This window comes from Rhyacophila brunnea, unplaced genomic scaffold (genome assembly GCF_057557595.1).
Source record: "Rhyacophila brunnea isolate RB1 unplaced genomic scaffold, BYU_Rbru_1.0 scaffold_3, whole genome shotgun sequence".
Classification (NCBI taxonomy): Eukaryota; Metazoa; Arthropoda; class Insecta; order Trichoptera; family Rhyacophilidae; genus Rhyacophila; species Rhyacophila brunnea.
Window position 1 is genome coordinate 11,524,075 of NW_028232965.1, and position 18,650 is coordinate 11,542,724.

General features: G+C 29.3%; 1 protein-coding gene across 1 annotated transcript in view; it reads right to left on the reverse strand.

Annotated features, from left to right (window-relative positions):
• The window catches only part of LOC147067888 (pancreatic triacylglycerol lipase-like), a 90,594-nt gene extending 72,324 nt beyond the window's left edge, over window positions 1–18,270 (reverse strand). The window contains exon 1 of the mRNA XM_085952255.1: window positions 17,919–18,270. The gene's annotated coding sequence lies outside the window, so the exon portion shown is untranslated. The remainder of the gene's footprint in view (window positions 1–17,918) is intronic.
• Window positions 18,271–18,650: the final 380 nt, after the last annotated feature.

Consider the following 18,650-nt stretch of genomic DNA (forward strand, 5'->3'; position numbering starts at 1 on the left):
GTAGTCAACCTTTTTAAACATACCGCCCACTTTTGTATCTTTGTTAGTAGTAACATTGTCTAACCGCCCACCGGTTCCACAGTAATGGTGATTTATAAAGTAGGGAAGTAACTTTACTTTATTAAATTTATAAAGATCACTTTAAAAAAAAAAAACAAGAAGCTGAGATTGAGATTTATGTAGATGTGGATATATTTAATATCATTATATGTAGGTATATGTATGTACAATTGCAATTAATATGAGTATTTAAAAGTTTCTTATTCTTTAAATAGTGCATGACCTTGATATTGTTGTCTTACGTAGTTTTACTTAATCACAGCAAAAATAAAGTCTTGTGAATCTTTTTCTATAATACGGCCTCTTCTTATCGTGTCCTCCCCTAATGGAGATAAACTACTATCAGAACGATATCTCTGTCATTAATTTAAGCCACGAAATGCGGCATCGTCATATGCCACGTTAACCATTGGTTTTTCCTTGGACAAAAAGTTTTTTCGTTTTGATAATACTAAAAACTTCTCGATCACGAGGGTCAGTCCAAAGAAATATTGTGGATGCATCTATACAGCCACATCTCGTAAGCCTGAACTATCCGTGATATCACCTGGTTTTGCGTTCATATCATAAATAATGATTCTGAAAACATAACATCGACCCATACGCAATATCGGATATAGGTTAAGTTCTCGATTTCTAAGCAGGCATATCATTTTGAGAAAAGCACTCCTTTCTCTCTCAATTTTTGTTTTTATTTCCTGAGACTGGTCCCATTTGACATCCTATTGACACGTGTTTCTAAATATTTTTAACGGATCATTCGTTGAATCAGTTCGATGTTAATACCAACACTTGTGCTTGGCGTCGCTATTTTTTTAATAATACATCGGCGCACGCCAATTCCACAAAGTTTTTAGTGTGGTTAAATCAGTGCGCCAATGAGTGTAATAGTTGACAGAGAATTATGTATGTGTAAAGCCCCTATAATGACACATACGCGCTCTTTTGACTTTGTACTAAGCAAACCGATAAATTTAATACTACGGTACCTTAGTTAAAACTATAGCATAGTTAATAATGCGTTTTCGGCGAATCCATTTAGAAAAACATACGACTCATACGAGTAATAATAACAATTTTAGTTCGTTCACAAGTTAAAATAAATGCTAAGACTTTGCGAACAATTCATACAGATATTTCATTATACGCCTCCTTCTTTCACTGTCTCAAAGTATTGATTTCTTCTTCTTTGACCATGTCCGCTCCTACTAGGATCATATTATGGTCCTCCACAGAGTGGAGATTTGTATTAACAGATTTAATTTTTACGATAAATGGATGTCAGCCACTTAAGAAAATATTATAACAGGAAAACGGTGCAAACATTTACCTTAATCTAGTCCTAAGTCTTTTACCACGTTAACCGTGTATTGCATATATCAATTTGTTTTGTTTTGTATTTATTTAATCACTATATACCATTTTTAGTCATATAATTGAAAGTTGAAGAAACGAAAATTAAATTAAAAACTATTTAGAAATGTTATAATTTATACAAAAACCTTATTTTCTACGGATTGAGCCTAACTATGTTATATAAGTAAAGTTGAAAAAGATTTACAAAGCCCAATAATTAAAATAGCTCATTTTGGTTAATTAGGTTACATTTCATTATACTTTTGTACTCTGAGATTTATTTACTAAATTTGCATTGACATAAAAAAATGCCTAATCCTAAGTATGATAAAAGTTTTTAAAAATATAATTGACCGTTATTATGTATCTACCTATTTCGATTATTTTGGTAAACAATAATGAAAACTCGAAACGACCGTATGTTCTACGTATATTATAATATTACCAAACATCAGAACATACCTTAATTTTGTTTATAGACGCCAATGCACATACAGAATATAAAATATATATTCTGGTTACCAATTCAACCACATAATCTTTTTGGAATCATCAGTCATTATCTATTAGAAGTATTGTAATACAAAACGTTTATGTTAACCCTTTTAGTTATAGTTGAAACTTTTGACTTGGACGAAAACAATATACGTAAATCGCAATAATATCAAGATAAAACAATTACAAAAATGCAATCATTCGCAAATACCTAATGATAGTTTGAAATGAAATATTGCATGAGTTTTTTTAATACTACTATAATTATATATTTTTAAAATATGATTATACTTGTACATTATTATTAAATTTAAAAAAGAGTGAGCAGGTACATATTTTAAGTTGATTATCATACGTAGTTGTGTACATATACCTGTTGTATATTATTGAAAATGGATGATTGACGTCATTAAAAAAATAATTAACAGTTTTGCTGATGTGCAGTTTTATGCATTATGTTATATTTTTTTCTGCTGTACCTATCCTCACAATGATTTTTTTTTTATTATGTATATTAAATAATTATTTCTTTATTATTTGTTGAAATTTGGGATACCTCAATTATAACTTCGTTTTATCCTCTGTAAGAGATAGTACACGTTTAATAATAGCTATTTTTTAGTGTGATCATAGGAATACTAATTTTATTCCAATGTTTGTGTCATCGAAACCTTTATTTGTTAAGGAAAATAAAGAAAATATTAAATTCGTGGTATTTAACTAAATAAGCTTATCTTATATTAATTACTTGTTTGAAAAACAGTATGATTGTCTATATACGTGATAATTTTGTATATTTATCAAATTAGCCATTACCTATTAGGTAGGCATTCAATATCGTTTTGCAGTCAAGAGCCAGGCACTTGGTCTGCTGGAAAACTGATAAGCAATCTTCATCACACTGATACACATGTTTGTTTGTATACATAATTAAAATCTTTTTCCATTTATTTATTTTTATTCTCAATGATTGCCACTTACTTAAATTATAACTAACTCGTTTGTTTTGTTTTTGCCACGTGGCTAGATACTGCAATACTATATCATAAAAGCATGATTCCATTATAGAAATTTGAAATTATTAAAGTAACTTTAAGTGCTTTAAACAACAAAGGGTGGATCATAATGATTCTTTCTTTTTCTTCTTCTTTTGACCATGTCTTAATATGATTATATGTGCCTCCACAGAGTAGAGGTTTGTATTAAGAGATTTTTGTTTTCACGAGAAATGGATGTTACCCACTTGCTCAACCTATTAGCTCCATACTCTGATTAAAAACACAAATTGAAAAACAATATGTATATTTTCCTGACCCAGGACTCAAACCTGGGACCCACAATACTATAAGCCGACGCGTAAGTCACGCGGCCATCGTGGGCTAAATAATCCTTAGGTCCGTCAGGATAAAGAGGTCCGGACAGAGTCACGACGACCAGACAATTCAGACTAACCTCAGATGTATGGAAACCCAACCGATAAGTGATTATTTTATGTACAATATGTTATTAACAAAACTACTTTTACCAGGGACAGCCCCTTTTTTGACAGACAATAAAATTTATTCATAATTTATTAGCAGCCGATGTAAATAATCTACATATTATTATTTGCAAAATGAATAATATGTAGTAAATAATAAGATATACTTTTTTATAGTCGGTATATGTGTAACTTTTGTTTATAATGTGAACAATCAAGGACGGCCACCTTTCGTCTTGCAGGTCGTTTCACGGTCAATTTAAAAAGAAAAAATCTCAATTGCGGAAGTACGTGCGTTTAAAAATGGAATAATTACTTATATAATACATATATAACATAATATCATGCATACATATATGTAATAATAGGATGTACCTAGTTATTAAAACATTCCATCCACGTCATCAAAAATGAAAATAGCTTTCTCGCGTAACAATTTATTCAGATTCAAGTTATCTACGGTTTTAAATAGAATAATGATTTCCGATATATATATATATATATATTAGATATGTGGGTACTACGTTAAGCTGAAGTTTTTATTGATAATATAGTCTTGTAACTGTTAAAAGTATAGTGCATTTTATTTGTAATTATCATTATAAACTTATTAAGGATATGCGATTTATATAGAGTTTTTAAATTTTGCAATACCTACCTAAAAGGATTTTTTACGGTTATACTGAGCAGTGAGCTATATTTTATTACTGCACGCTTATAAATGAGTTATTATTTTTATTTGCGTTGTTTTAAAAATAGTTTATTTTAAAGCAGAATTTGATTAAAAAAATAAAATAAGATTTAAAATTCTTATGGCAAAATTATCGAAAATCCTGTATATAATTAATAATCATTTCATTGATAATTTATTTTAAAATCTACATTTTAAGCAATCGTCATATTATTGCTTTCGATTTTTTTCGAATAAATTTTTATTACCTACCTGAATCAAATTGACTTCTAGAATAGATGTTTAACAAAAAGAGAATTAAAAATATTTCATTTATAACAAACAAACTTTAAGCGTATTTTATTCAGTATTCACAAATGATTAATATATAATATATACTAAAAATTACATAATATGTAATTTTTAGTGGGTACCCATTTCATACCATAACTTGTTTTGTCAGTACCCACTATAATATAATATAATAGTATTTATGACGTTAATAAACTATACGATATAAAACATTCATGGATCAGTAACATCCGAATGAAAAACATACGTATCATTGATAACATTGAGCATGAGTAATGAATGATTTTTTTGAGATAGTATTACCCAATCCGCTTTTTATCTCGGTTGGCAATTTATGTCAAATTTTAAATTAGTATACAAAAAATGAATCAATTTTATGTACTTATTTGAAATTGATAAACATAAAAAGTTTACAATTTATTCAAATACATAACACGAATAAAATTTAAAAAAAAACAATGTTTTGCTACATTTTTCCATTAGATTAAACAGGTTCTTTGTTTTACAATAATTTAAATACCAATAAAATGTTTCGGTAAAAATAAAAATCGAAAGTAAATTCTGTAAATGCAAATCGATTGAATCAGTTAATAAGAACTGGTGGAATAAAATCTGCCGATTTATGTAAAAGAAAGTGTTTCAATTCATATTGATTTATAAAAATCGATTTTCGAAAAGTACGAAAAATGCCAAAAGTAATCTGAAGAAAATTATTTTATCAAGAGAAATGCTTATAGGTACATAGTAAATCGGGAATTTATTTTATTTATTGGCAACTTATATTTAATTACATATCATTAGCCATCTATGACATATTAATTGGGGATTTTCCAAGCACTATGGATACGTCTTGTCATAATGTAATATTGCTGTATCCCAAAAAGAAGACAGAATAACCGCCCGGATGTCTTTTTTTTGTGAGTTGCAAAACCAGTATATTAATTTTAATATGTTGAAAATTAATTGAAATCATGACGTGATTAGGTCGATTATATAACTAGGTTCTTGAAAATGAGGTACCCGATCGAAGCACGTAAGTCATTGTATCAAAAATTCTTCCCGGAACCATTTTTTTCTTTTATGCCGATGAAATCCGAAAAGAATCCTCAAAAAATAAGTGAGGTCCTATTTAAGGGTTTTTTGTACAGAAAAATGACAGTTAATTTTTTGAGTTTTATAATTTGCAAATTGAAATAATTTTTATTTATATCAAACATAGCTTCAATATTTTGATCACATCGAATCACACCAATTTAATACATCCACAAAAATTAAATATTTTAAGAAAAATCGATTAATCATGGATGTGGTGGCACCCACAAGGTTAACCGCGCGATATACAGCGTCATGGAACTGCAGATTTTTCCTGCAATGGAGAGTTACATATTAATGATATTGGTAGAAAATAATATGACAATTAATTCTTATCAGTATTGTACGGAAAGGGTAGAGCTGCTCAAGTCGGCTCAACCAGCTGTTGGCCCGATCGGACTATCCGACCTGGTTGCCACAAAGTTGTCGCATTTTGTAAATTTGTGGCGTCATACTGCCAACGTGAAGATATCGTCACTTAGAATGTTCAGCAGTTTTGTATTAGCTTTTGTTACTTACTACAATTTTTAATATTGCCTCTACGTGCTCATCTCTCCCATGGGTATTCTTAACTTAAAGTCATGCAAACCTTGGAGAGGAAATCGCTGCCTGATTTCCAGGTTGTTCTATGTCACTTTCAGTAAAATTTCCAGGAGAGCAATTTGAAAGTTCACATTGAAATAATTGCACAACTAATATTATAATATATATAACATAGTTTCGACATTATCTATACATCCGTTCATAATTTTTGTATTCTGACTGATAGGTTAAACAGAGTTCTGGAAATATAACAAAATGGCATGAAAAAGTCATTTTGCTTAAAAATGTGATATAGAACAACATGGAAATCAGGCAGCGAAATGGTGATTTACCCTTTGTACAACTTAAATTAATTATATTATTGTTGTTTTTTTCAAAATCTACGCAAACCATGATGTAAAATTAAAGTTTAGATACTCTGTCTAAAAAATCTGACGAATAACTTAGTAAAATACCAAATATTTAATTTTTTAGGTTACATATATGAATAAAAAATTAAGATGCATATCGAAAGTTATTTTGTCATCGATAATATGAATGTGAAATATGTCGAGGAGGTCATGAAAACATTTTGTAATTGTGCATTTGGATGTATTAATAAATAAAAACGTGGATGGGTCAATTTGACAAAATTGTTCTCGATACGAAGCCACGTTCCTAGTGAACTAATAAGCAGCCAACATTGCACATAGTTAGCAGCCTTCTAATGGCACTACTGACTTGCACAAGTTTTCGATCTCATTGCAAATTCTTACTGGAATATTAAAATATGTTTTGAAACATTGTCAAGTTTAAATCATAATGTCAATAGCTTGTTGTACATGCACTTGATTTAAGGATTATAAATATTGTTATCTTGAATTATTAATGCAATTTTAAAGATGAAATACATATCATTAGTTTATTATGTAATCACTTCTTTGAGAAATCATAATTATTATGTTATTACTTGCAATAAACTTATTATATATAGTGATAATATTTGACTAATGTCTACGAGAGAAACTAAAAAAAATGTTGTGACGAATTAGATTTAGTTTAAGATTTTCACTTATAATGGGAATTACAAATTATTGATTAAAAACTTTCATAACATGATATTTAGATAAAAGAATTATTATATATATATATATATATGTGTGTGAAAATAAAGTGATTAGTTAAAACATAGAAATGAGGAATATAAAAAAAACGAGTGAAATATTAATATAAAATATCAAACAACGTCTTTATAAAGTCACCCTCACGTAAATGGAATAAGTTTGGAATAAGAAATCAGTTGAAATCACCGTCAATTATTTATCTACTCCCAATTCTTTGACAGTAAACAGGGGTTTTCACTTTTTTTTCTGGACTTCGTTGACTGTTTTTATTGACAATCCTGTATTTTAGTTGCGTTCGTATTATTTTTTTAAATGTCTACATACTTGTCACATGTCCGTAGCAGTAAAATATTATTTAGTATGCATGGCAATTTGTTAAGTTATCGCAAAAAAAAATCATTACCTTTGATTTATAGACCGAAACCATAGTGTTTAGATTTAAAAAAAAGTACAAAAGCGTTCATTGACTTTAAAATACATTTTCATATTTGTTATATCTCGAAAATATGTATTTTCAAGTCTTATTTTTTATGAGTTATCGTTTTTTTGTTATATTTTATAATGTTTAAAAACAAAGGATACAAGAAAAATTTCAACATCTGCGTTTGGAAATTAAACATCATAATTATTATGTTTGTATTAAATTGATTTATCATATAAATAAAATGATGTTATGTCATTATTTAATTAATATTTAAACTAGCTTTAATACTGATAAATCTACTAATCAGTGATAGAGTGAAATTGTTGTATTCCTATAATAACTAAACACAATGATTAGCTGCCGAGAAACTGAAAATATAATGGCTTATTTTTTAAGAATTTTCTATAATAAAGAGTTATGAAACATAATATTATTAATTATACACAATACCATGTCAATAATAGTAGATTATGTTGATGATTTATTACAAGCAGTAGAATAAGCAGTTACTAAATTTGGAATAACTGTAAGCAAAGAGAAAGCGCATTGTACGAATGATAGCAAAACAAATATAACACAGCGCATTGAAAGTAAAATTCTTTCACTTAACGCATTACTTTTGCTTAAATAAAAAGTTATATGTGTTTAGAAGTAATACTAGATTGTCGCTATTATATATTATAATCAGAATGGAAAGATAATCATTAGTAATTAATATACTGAACTCATTGTTTTTTTCTGTTTGATATATTCATACGATATTTTGAAGTATTCTCCTATTTTATAACTTTTTTATTAGCTCGTATTCTTGTTTTTCCGGTGGTTGTTTGTCCAGTACAAATCTTGCAATCGATTTTTAACTAAATTACTGAATAACTAGTCATTTGAAACTTTTAGAATATATCAGAACACGATGCCAATGCATTCTTTTAATACTTTTAGCCATCTTTAATCAGAATTGAATTCATTTTCAGTTAATTCTGTTTTGTATGGAAAGTTATTAAAGAAAAATCCGTAAAAAGTAAAAGACTATTATTGGTTGCTAAGGGGGTGGTCCTAGCAACTAAATTATTATTATATACGTGCATTACTATGGAAATCAAAATGAAATGTCAAAATGACATTTCAGTATTCTATATTTGTTTGTTTTTTTATTTACTTCGTATCAAGTACAAGTTTGAGCATATTGAGCATAATAATTCAACAGAAAATTTAAAAACGTTGTAGGTATATGAAAAGTTATTTTTATCTTGTAATTATTTATATAATCATTGTTTCGTTTGATTACTAAATAATAAAATGTAAAATTTGTGCTTAGTGGAAATTGATTTTCATTTTAAAATTTTCTAATTTTGTAATTTTTCATTTCTATTTACTTACTTTTAATCGGGTCTAGGACGATTTGACGCTGGGACAACTGGGCGCCACGCAATTTGAAAATAAATATACGTCAGGTAGGTAGTACTTATTGGTACTTTAAATATATATATTTAATGTTTATATGTATATTTAAAATATTATTATTATGATTTAATACTTGGTGAGAATTTAAATATGCACACGTAAATAATGATTTAATCGTGCATTGTTTAAGTTCCAACGAAAAAAGAGTTTCGCCTCAGGCATGATAATTCTCAATCCGTAATAAAAACATTATTTTAAGACCAATATTAATTAAAACTACTAAGTAGTAGATAGAAACTGATTAAAATTCCTCGTCTTCGTACTGTATAAAATCGTAACCAACGTCTATGTATTTCATTCGACAGTGAGGCGTCCAATTGTCTTGGCGTCCAGTTGTCCCATTCCCTTTTGATCTGTGGATGCAGCAGACTGTCATTATTTAATATATTATGTTGGTTGAATTAAAAAAAACTGGTAAATGCCAAAATATGAAGTCAGATTAGCAAATAATAATACACAACAGATGTACCTAATGTTTTAAATACTTTCTTTATATATATATATCATAGTAGCTGTCTATTTTGATAATATTCATTTCAACTGTGAAACATAATATAATGGATATCATAGAATTATTTACATTGTTTTGTTGACTTATAAAAATACTATTAATTCATATAAATTACTATCTACCATCAGTGTTGCCAACCGTACTATAATAATTATAGTATTTGTACTATAATTTTGGTCCGCGTACTATGTACGATATAAAAAAGGTATAGCAGGCCCAAAAATACTATAATTTTGAATATCGGAAAAAATATGTAAATAGTACTAAAATTTCGACATATCCGTTAAATAAAATGTTGCAAAGTACTGTAATTTCGCAATATAAGAAGTTTTGGTGAACTTGGTTGGAAGAGGTATCTAAATAAAAAGATGTCTCGGAATTTTTCGAATTCTCCGCTATTTTTTTTTCTTAGAAACAAAAAACATATACATTTTCAACATATGACAACGCGTACTATATTTTTTCCCCAAATACTATAATTTTGGAGGCTCTGTACTATAATTCCACTTTGAAAAGATGGCAACACCGTCTACCATCCTCATATGGTAGTATTCGTGTGTAATTATTATTGCTACTGTTTGAGTGTGTTGGCGGATGTTCAATTCTCAGTCTAAAGGACGCGAACAATTGATAGCGTATATTACAATACAACTATTGCAAAAAGACACTTTGGAAATAGTAAAAAAATACTTTACACGAACAAATTGTTAGAATTAATATCTGACCTTGCTTACACACCGTGACTTAAAATGAAGATAACCTCTTCTGCGGACATGGAGCATTCAATTTAATTTAATAATTCTAATAAATTTATTAATACGATTGTAAAAAAATGATAGATAAAAAAAATGTCACGCTGGACTAAAAACAGTATTTATTTAAATTACACGTGTTGTCATACGAAACGTACAAATAGCTTTTAAAAAAATCTCGCAAATTTAAGTAAGTGCTGAAGGAATCTAATAGCTGCTAATGAAAAAATAAAATGCGTCAATTACCAGACAGCATTGTGTACAATGTTGAATATCCCCTCATTAAGTATAAAAAGTAGATGGGCCTTGATCTTGTAACACATTGAGTTTGCTTACATTATGCTTGTTGTTTAAACAGTTCTCGACGTGTGATGAAGAAATTTAAATAAAATACATTCTACTGTTTTAATATTTGCCAATTTTAGTAAGTCATTAAATTAGTAGACAGGTGAATAGTAACAAATATTAGTATTTATGCTAGTGTTGAATGTAAAAAAAAACATCACGACAATATAAAATAAATGTCTCCGAGTGAAGCTTCTTCAAACTCATCACTTAAAATCAATGGATACGAATTTCATAATGTTGACGAATTCATGAAAATGTCTGATTCTAAGATGCATGGTTCGTTATTAAAAAAAAATGTATAAGTAAATAACTCCTCAAAACGACACTAGTCAAGAAGTTTCAGAAGTTGGTTTAACGCTGACCAATAAATAGGTACTATAATAGTTTACAGACTCTTCAAATTAAGACTGTTTAAATTTAAAAAAAACTAAATTAAATTATTGTTGTTTTTATTTAATAAAACGCAACTTTTTTGGTTTTTAGTGTATTTTAGGGGTTTTTAGTTAGGGACATTTTCAACTCAATTCAATTTCAATTCTTGAAAATGTCCCTCGGAGGCGGACGAAACCAGTCCTAATCTATTGATTAAAAGTGGAATTAGTACTACAAAAAAAATGCGTTTTATTAAATAAAAACAACAATACAATGCAGTTCCACCATGAATTGACAGTTAACAAAATAAAATAAATTAAATTAGCCTCAACAAAATTTACGTCAAGTCCTTGCGTATACGCATTGGATAGCTTAGCCTTATCAAAAAGGATGACTCTAATATAATTATGTAGTCCCTGGTTGTCTGCGTTGTACAGTGATTTCAATATTGTCTCACATGTGTGAAAGTGGAACAGCTTTCATTGGATAGGCCATGTCTCAAGGATAGAAGACATCAAATCACTTAAGACGTTTACCTCCAGAGATATGATGGAAAATGAGATATACTGAGGTTATTGGACCACGTAAAAAGAGACACAGCCTAACTATGCCTGATGGAATGGGGATAGTGACCGTGCAGGTAATGTTTTTTTTAGAGGAATATTGTAATTTTTGAGAGCACCAAACTTGGTATATATAAAATCTACACCCGATACTGAAATGTATCACCCCACTTTCAATTTCACCCAAGGCGGCCATTTTTCCTAGGTAGGTATTTCAATGCCTTACAAATAAACAATGTATGGTTTGCTCTAGATTTTATAAAATGTCACAGGGGTTCCGCCAAGCAAAAAGTATTGAGAATCACTGAAACTTGAAATTTATAAAAAAAGGATTGCATGCTTTTCGTAAAGTATGTCAGTCCAAAAGGAATAAAAAAAACATTAACACAATTATTACACGCAGTCATTTTGGTCACCATGGTGGATATCTCGTTTTATTGACATCCAACAACATTTAAGGCCTTGTCCAGATGGCGCGATTTGACTCGCGCGTAAAAACTCGCGCGCATTCCATGTACATATGACCTCATTGAGCCGTCCATATGCACTCGCGATGGGTCACTTCTTGCATGCGGTTGAGTTTCAGGTGACTTCATTGAGCCGTCCACATGCACTCGCGACATATCGCGACGAGACACGCGTCATCAGGACAAGCTCTTACAGTCTTTTTAAAATCCAGACTTCCTATAAACACGTAATTTGATACATAACTTACATATTATATTAAAACAATTTGGGGAAAATAGCCGGAATTTCGACTGAGGGATAAATTTTAGGTGGCTCTCCTTCTTAAACATTCACGGTGTGGGCATGGTGTACGCTAAATTTGGTGTTCTCCTTAATAAGTTGAGTGTTTTTATTTTCTTTAATCCTGTGGCTATGTGGTAGATCATTTTATGGAAGTGGTCAAAAACCACATTGAGTTACAGTGCCAGTGAGGATTATGATGCTCATAGTGATATCATATCAAAACAATAACTATTTATATTAATTCTTCTGAAGATAAAAGTAAATAAATATTGTTGTTTTGTTATGTAAAAAATGTAAGAGTAATAATTTATTATTATTCAATAGAGGTATTTTTTTTTATTTCCACTTCATATTGTTATAAAAGCGACTTCACGCAATGTTAACTGAGATGAGAGAAGTGGAACGAAGAAAGTAATTTAGGTGAGACATGAAAGATATCATCAAAATATTCTGCCCACCTTCCGAAGTAGAACAGTTACGTGGCGTAACGCAGGCGATTTTTTACCATTATATTATTTAAACATAATGGGTGACTGTAACTTCAACAAAGATTACGAGATTTTAATTACTACCACCGGAAGATGTCACCGTCGACAAACTGGAAGTAAAAAGATTATTTTGCCAAGCGAAGCCATCTTGTAATATGTAAATAATAATCTATTAAAAAAAAAAACATCATGGAAATGTAATTTGTGTTGGTATCGTGAAATGAGGTGAAATTTGGGTATTTACCAATCAAAAAGAGTTCACTGCATAATGTATTGTTCCGGTTACGTCTTGTATACAAAAAAATGGTCATATTATTCTTCCGTTTATGACATAATATTGCATAACAAAACAATTGAATGTAAGTTTTTGTCGCATGGAATTTTTGGCATTATAAAATGTTTCTAGGCAAAACAATAAAATTAAAATTGGAAGTAGGTTACTTTTTTCTCAAACAGTAATAAGCTTATTCCTGTTGTATTATTTTATTTAAGTATTCAACAAAATTAAATACTTCAATGGTTATTACATCAACAATGCTGTGAGATTTTTTTGTTTAAAAAAATATGAATGCAAAAATATGTATGATTAAATTTAATGTATTATTAAGTAATATTCTTTTTGGCAAAAAAATAATATTATATTTTATGACAAATTATTGTATGAAACGTCAATTTTGTTCTGCAAATAGTGCAGTGGTAGATAATTAAATGTTCACTAGGTAAAATACTGACGTAGCGAAGTCTATTTTTACAACCAATGGTCTGAATTTAATAAGAAATAATCTATTCTGGTCAACTAACGTCTCACGTAGACACCAGGCTACGAAGTAGTATATTATTTACCGTTCTTTATCGGAAGCTCATCTATTTGACGAAATGCAGTGAACAAAATCGAAATGACAATATCCTATTACGAAATAATTTTAAAACTAAACAGGTATTTCAGTTTTTTAAAAATTACAACACACGAATGTGTTACTCGTATCGAATTGATAATGAATGCACAGCTAACACATTAAATCCAGGTGCTAAGTAAGACTAGAGCACTACTATAATTTGAATTGAATTTGACTGGAATCATTCCACAGTGGCACAGTAAAAGTGATTCACGGTTGTATCAGTATTGTTTGCTAGTATTGAAACAGGCATTGTATCAAATAATAATAATACAACTACGAATCGTTTTTTTCCGTTCCCATGGTGCCACTGTATAAGGATGTACGACAGAAAACCTTCTTCAAAATTTTGACAGTGAAGCTAAAAATATTGAGCTAGTCATTTCGTTTTGCAGATTGATTTTTGCAAGTTCTTAGATTTGTTTTTAAGGGTTGCATTGACACCAAAACGGATTTGCATTAGTGTTACAAACAGGGAGCACAAAAATAAGTGGGTTACCTTCTGGGTGTGGTTGTAAAAAATACGCGATTATCGAATGTGAAGAAATATATGATACACTTAAACACGTGTAAAAGAATGTTATTTTCAAAATCTACATCTAAATCATATTATGCATTGAAGTTTGTCACGTAAACGAAACGCGCATTCAATATTGGTGATATTTCAGGACATTTAGGTATTTATTTCGTTTAATGGTCTGATCGTCACTAAGTCATAAACCAAAACTAGCTTCAAAACATAGGTATATACCGACTGGCTTTCACATTTGTATCTTATTAATCTGTTCTGTTGTTACATATTTAAAAAAAAAACTATCAACAATGAATCATCAATATTCAGATTATCTTGATTAAAAATCACAAAAAATGCAAATAACAATATGTGAGTTAGTAACCAAACCAAGAAAACGTTTGATAATTACAATACCGAAATATAAAAAATCTTCCGCTACTAGGAACTGCCTCAATAATTTTTGTATGTGTTTATCATTTTAAATTGTATGATAACTGAGATATATTATATAAAAAATATATATGCAACATACAGCTGAGAATGTTATATACATCTTAAGGCATAACTACCAAGGTATTAATTAGCAAACAAGATAATACAATCGATGGTGAGTGTGCATTTGATTTTTATCGGAATAATACATCTTTACGTGCTTCATACATAAACATGAGACGTGTGCGCAATCAATACAATAATAATTAATGGTAATATGTGCACAAATTATATGAGGCACTAGGTATATCGATGAATACAATATGTGAAATATTTTAATAATATTAGTAGAAATTGTATTACAATCTATTGTTTTATTAACCCTCCATTTTTTATTTTGCATCAGCAATTTTTTCACGTGTTTGTATATTTAATAAATAAATTGTGCGTTCATCAATATTTTGGAATTTATTTATTGACATATACCTAACCTAACATAACCTAATCTAACCTAATGGTAGGGGATCTGATATTGTTATTGGGAAAACAATGAATTATTAAGTGTATATGACACTTGTATTGTTAACCTTTCATTCATTTGAATTCACTGTTTTTGATAGTTATCACAATATGTCAATTAGGGATTGCGATACCAGTATTTCAAAACCGGTATCTCAGTATTTTTCAATACCGAAATACCGGTTTTAAAAATCAGACAATACCGATATATTCGGTATTAAAAGTGGAAACAAAATGTATACACATAAAAGGCTTAACAGGACTGTACATTTTTTGTTGGGATATGCGATGTCTATTTTACTTCCGTTACCATTCGACCTGTAAGTGTAAAAAGCGCAATAAACTAATAAATTATTAAGTGGAATTATCAGTAGGGCATATACACATTGAAGATCACTTCATAATATAAATATATTGAAAGATAATTCGAAGAAGAAAGTGCCAATCATTTAACTACCAAGTATTTGTAAACATCAACATCTCTACCATATCTTACATTTACCTATTTTTAATGGTTTATATATGAAATATTATTATTTTAAAGAGATTTTTATATCTATGTTTATTAAAAGATACTTATATTTTTTTTTAAATATATTTCACGAATACCGGTCGGTATTGGTATTTTCATTCGATATTGCAATCTCTAATGTCAACTAATGTAATCTTAAATAATCGTAGCTAAGTAAAGCATATTATCAACCAGGTTTGTATAATGCTTTCATTCACCTGTTTTTATTTGTTTATTATGTTGGTAGTTACTCATTTTCTTTGTAGGAAACCGTCACTGTTATTGCATTGTTATTCGGAGGTATAATGTGTTGAAAGTACACGTCCGAGTGCATACGTTTTAACTGACGGTGTTCATTAGTATACACCTGTACTCTGTGCATTATTATGCACTTTGATGCAATGGATATTAGGCACATGCCATAATGCATTCAGTATTTTCAAAAAATATGTAATATGTTGAGAAAATGCCAAAGAAAGTCATTAGCATAACTAAGAAATTATTCAAGAAAATGAAAGAGTAAATATTGTGCTAATTACTTAAGATGAAATCAAATTACTTTAAAATTAAAAGAATTTGATATAATTTAAAACAACCTGGATATGTACCGAATCATTTTCATATTCAGCATAATACTTTTGAACGATTTATTTTATTATTAACATTATTTATTTATTAACACTTTATAGATTTCGCTCACTCGCTTCAGAGCCTATTCCTTCGTGAAGTAAAATACATCAGCTTCATCGAAATAAATACCTACCTAACAATCTATATTGGTATTCATATCGACGCGTTATTTTTATAACGGTTATTATTGTTAGCTAAATAGTTTTAATTATTGAGATAAACAAAAATGTTGACAGGAGGCACTGCAACCCAGAATAAGAGTAGGATATAAGTCTGATGGGTAAATGCTTTCTCAATTAATGAACAAAATTAAATTATTGTATGTTGGAACTAAGTCATAATTGTTTAATGATCGATGTAATATATTATATACGCACAAATTAAAATAGTTGTAAATAATATTATTGTTTTGATAACATTTCATTGCGTAGATTTATATCATACTGTAGTAATATAAGCGTCGTTAAAAAGAAAGTGTGACGCAGAAAAATAATAGTGACAAGATCACAGAAGATTGACAAATTAGTGTGAAAAAATAACATCACATTACGTACAATGCAGATTGAATGAATCATTGCCACTTTCGAACCGGAAAATTCAACGGAAAAAGCATTTATTCGGCTATGAAATTCGATTAATTTACAAACTTCTTACGTTGTTTCTCCATAGAGAATGTATTTACTTAGTTTTTCCTCGTTATAATTTATTTGACGAGGCAATTCGACAGAGCTTTATTAAATTTAAATTCCATCTTGCAGTCAACAGCGGAACGTTTGCCAATTTCTTTACGAAACATCAAGTAAATAGTCAGATTTCTTTATAAACGAACGGGGAAATAATAACAGCAGTACCTACATTATTTTTTCATCCGAAATAAATTACATATCGTATACTTAGGTATTTTAAATGACGAAATTATAAAACTTAATATTACTAATATAATTTTTTTCTTGTTAATAATAATTAAATGTCACTTTCAAACAGAATCTTAAATGTAAACATTCAAAAATATTTAATATCATTTTAATGAATAATCATAAATTTATAATATTAGATACAAATAGTTGAAAGTTAAGTTAGTAGCGATTTCATGAAATACATTAAAGTTATTGTCCCTAAAATCCCTAAATAGCAACTATTCACTTATATTCAAGTTAAGGTTATATTAACATATTTTTACGAAGAATGAGTTAGCCATGTGCCCAACTCATTGGGTTAAAAAATAACATGTATTTTTTGAGCAGTCAATTGTTTGAACCCGTGGCCCACAGCTTCCTATTTGTACATGGGTGCAATAACAACAGTTATGTTTTATATGATAAATATTATTACCTATATTTAAAATAGTATGCTAATATCATTTTGACATTCATAAGTGTGTCAAATAAAAAATCTTCAGAAGTCTTTCATAATCAGAAATATAATATCAACAGTTCATCGAATCGAAAAGAGTGAGAGAAATATTACCATCACATAAAAATATACTGGGTACGTATTATTTCTTAATGTGTATAATAATATTATGATGTAGATTTATTGTTTACCCTCTGTATGTTTTTATTATAATGAAATGATATTTCTTCCTAAACATCTGAATAAATAAAAAAAATGTTATAAATATATAAATACAAACCTCAGCAAGTTCAAGTCGATTTGCACATAAAATCAATAGATTTGTTTGTATAGTTAATCTCGTTCATAAAAAAACTAACACGGTTTGGTTGAGTTTGTTTTGATTTAAGAATAGTTGATCTCGTCAGCTGAGAGTTTAAACTGTTTATCACTCTTATTGTCAAACACACAATGCTTAAAACACTTGAAACTAAGACATCGCTGTGTCCACTGTAAACATGCAAGTATGTGCGAACGATTTCGATGTGCGGTCTTGTGTAATAGTTCTAACGTCGGTGAAATGGCAAAAGGTAGACGGCGTCTGTGCTACCTGTGCGACCGCGTGCTTCAGGTACGAAAGTTGGATTGCAAGTGGTTCACAGAGCCACAACATCGACTCGACTACCGAACACGTTGTCAGTGATTAAGCGAATGGTAGGGCGACTTGCCATTATCAGGCGCCGCATTTTCCAAGATTTGAGGTTCTAAAACTGATGTAATCGTGAGGCTAGGAGCGATGCGTCATAGGGTGGCGATGCGGAAGACGAGGGGTGCAAAATAGATAAGAAAAACAGGTAAGTATTTGTGTTTATCAATATAATACTTGCTAAGAAATCCTCTATAAATACGGTAACCACTGGTCTTTAATTTTTATCGTGAAAAATCTATCCTTTTTTGTTAGACATGTTAATTATTTTAAAATTGGAAAATTAGTAATATCCAAACACTCGGCTCAGATTTACATGGGAAAACT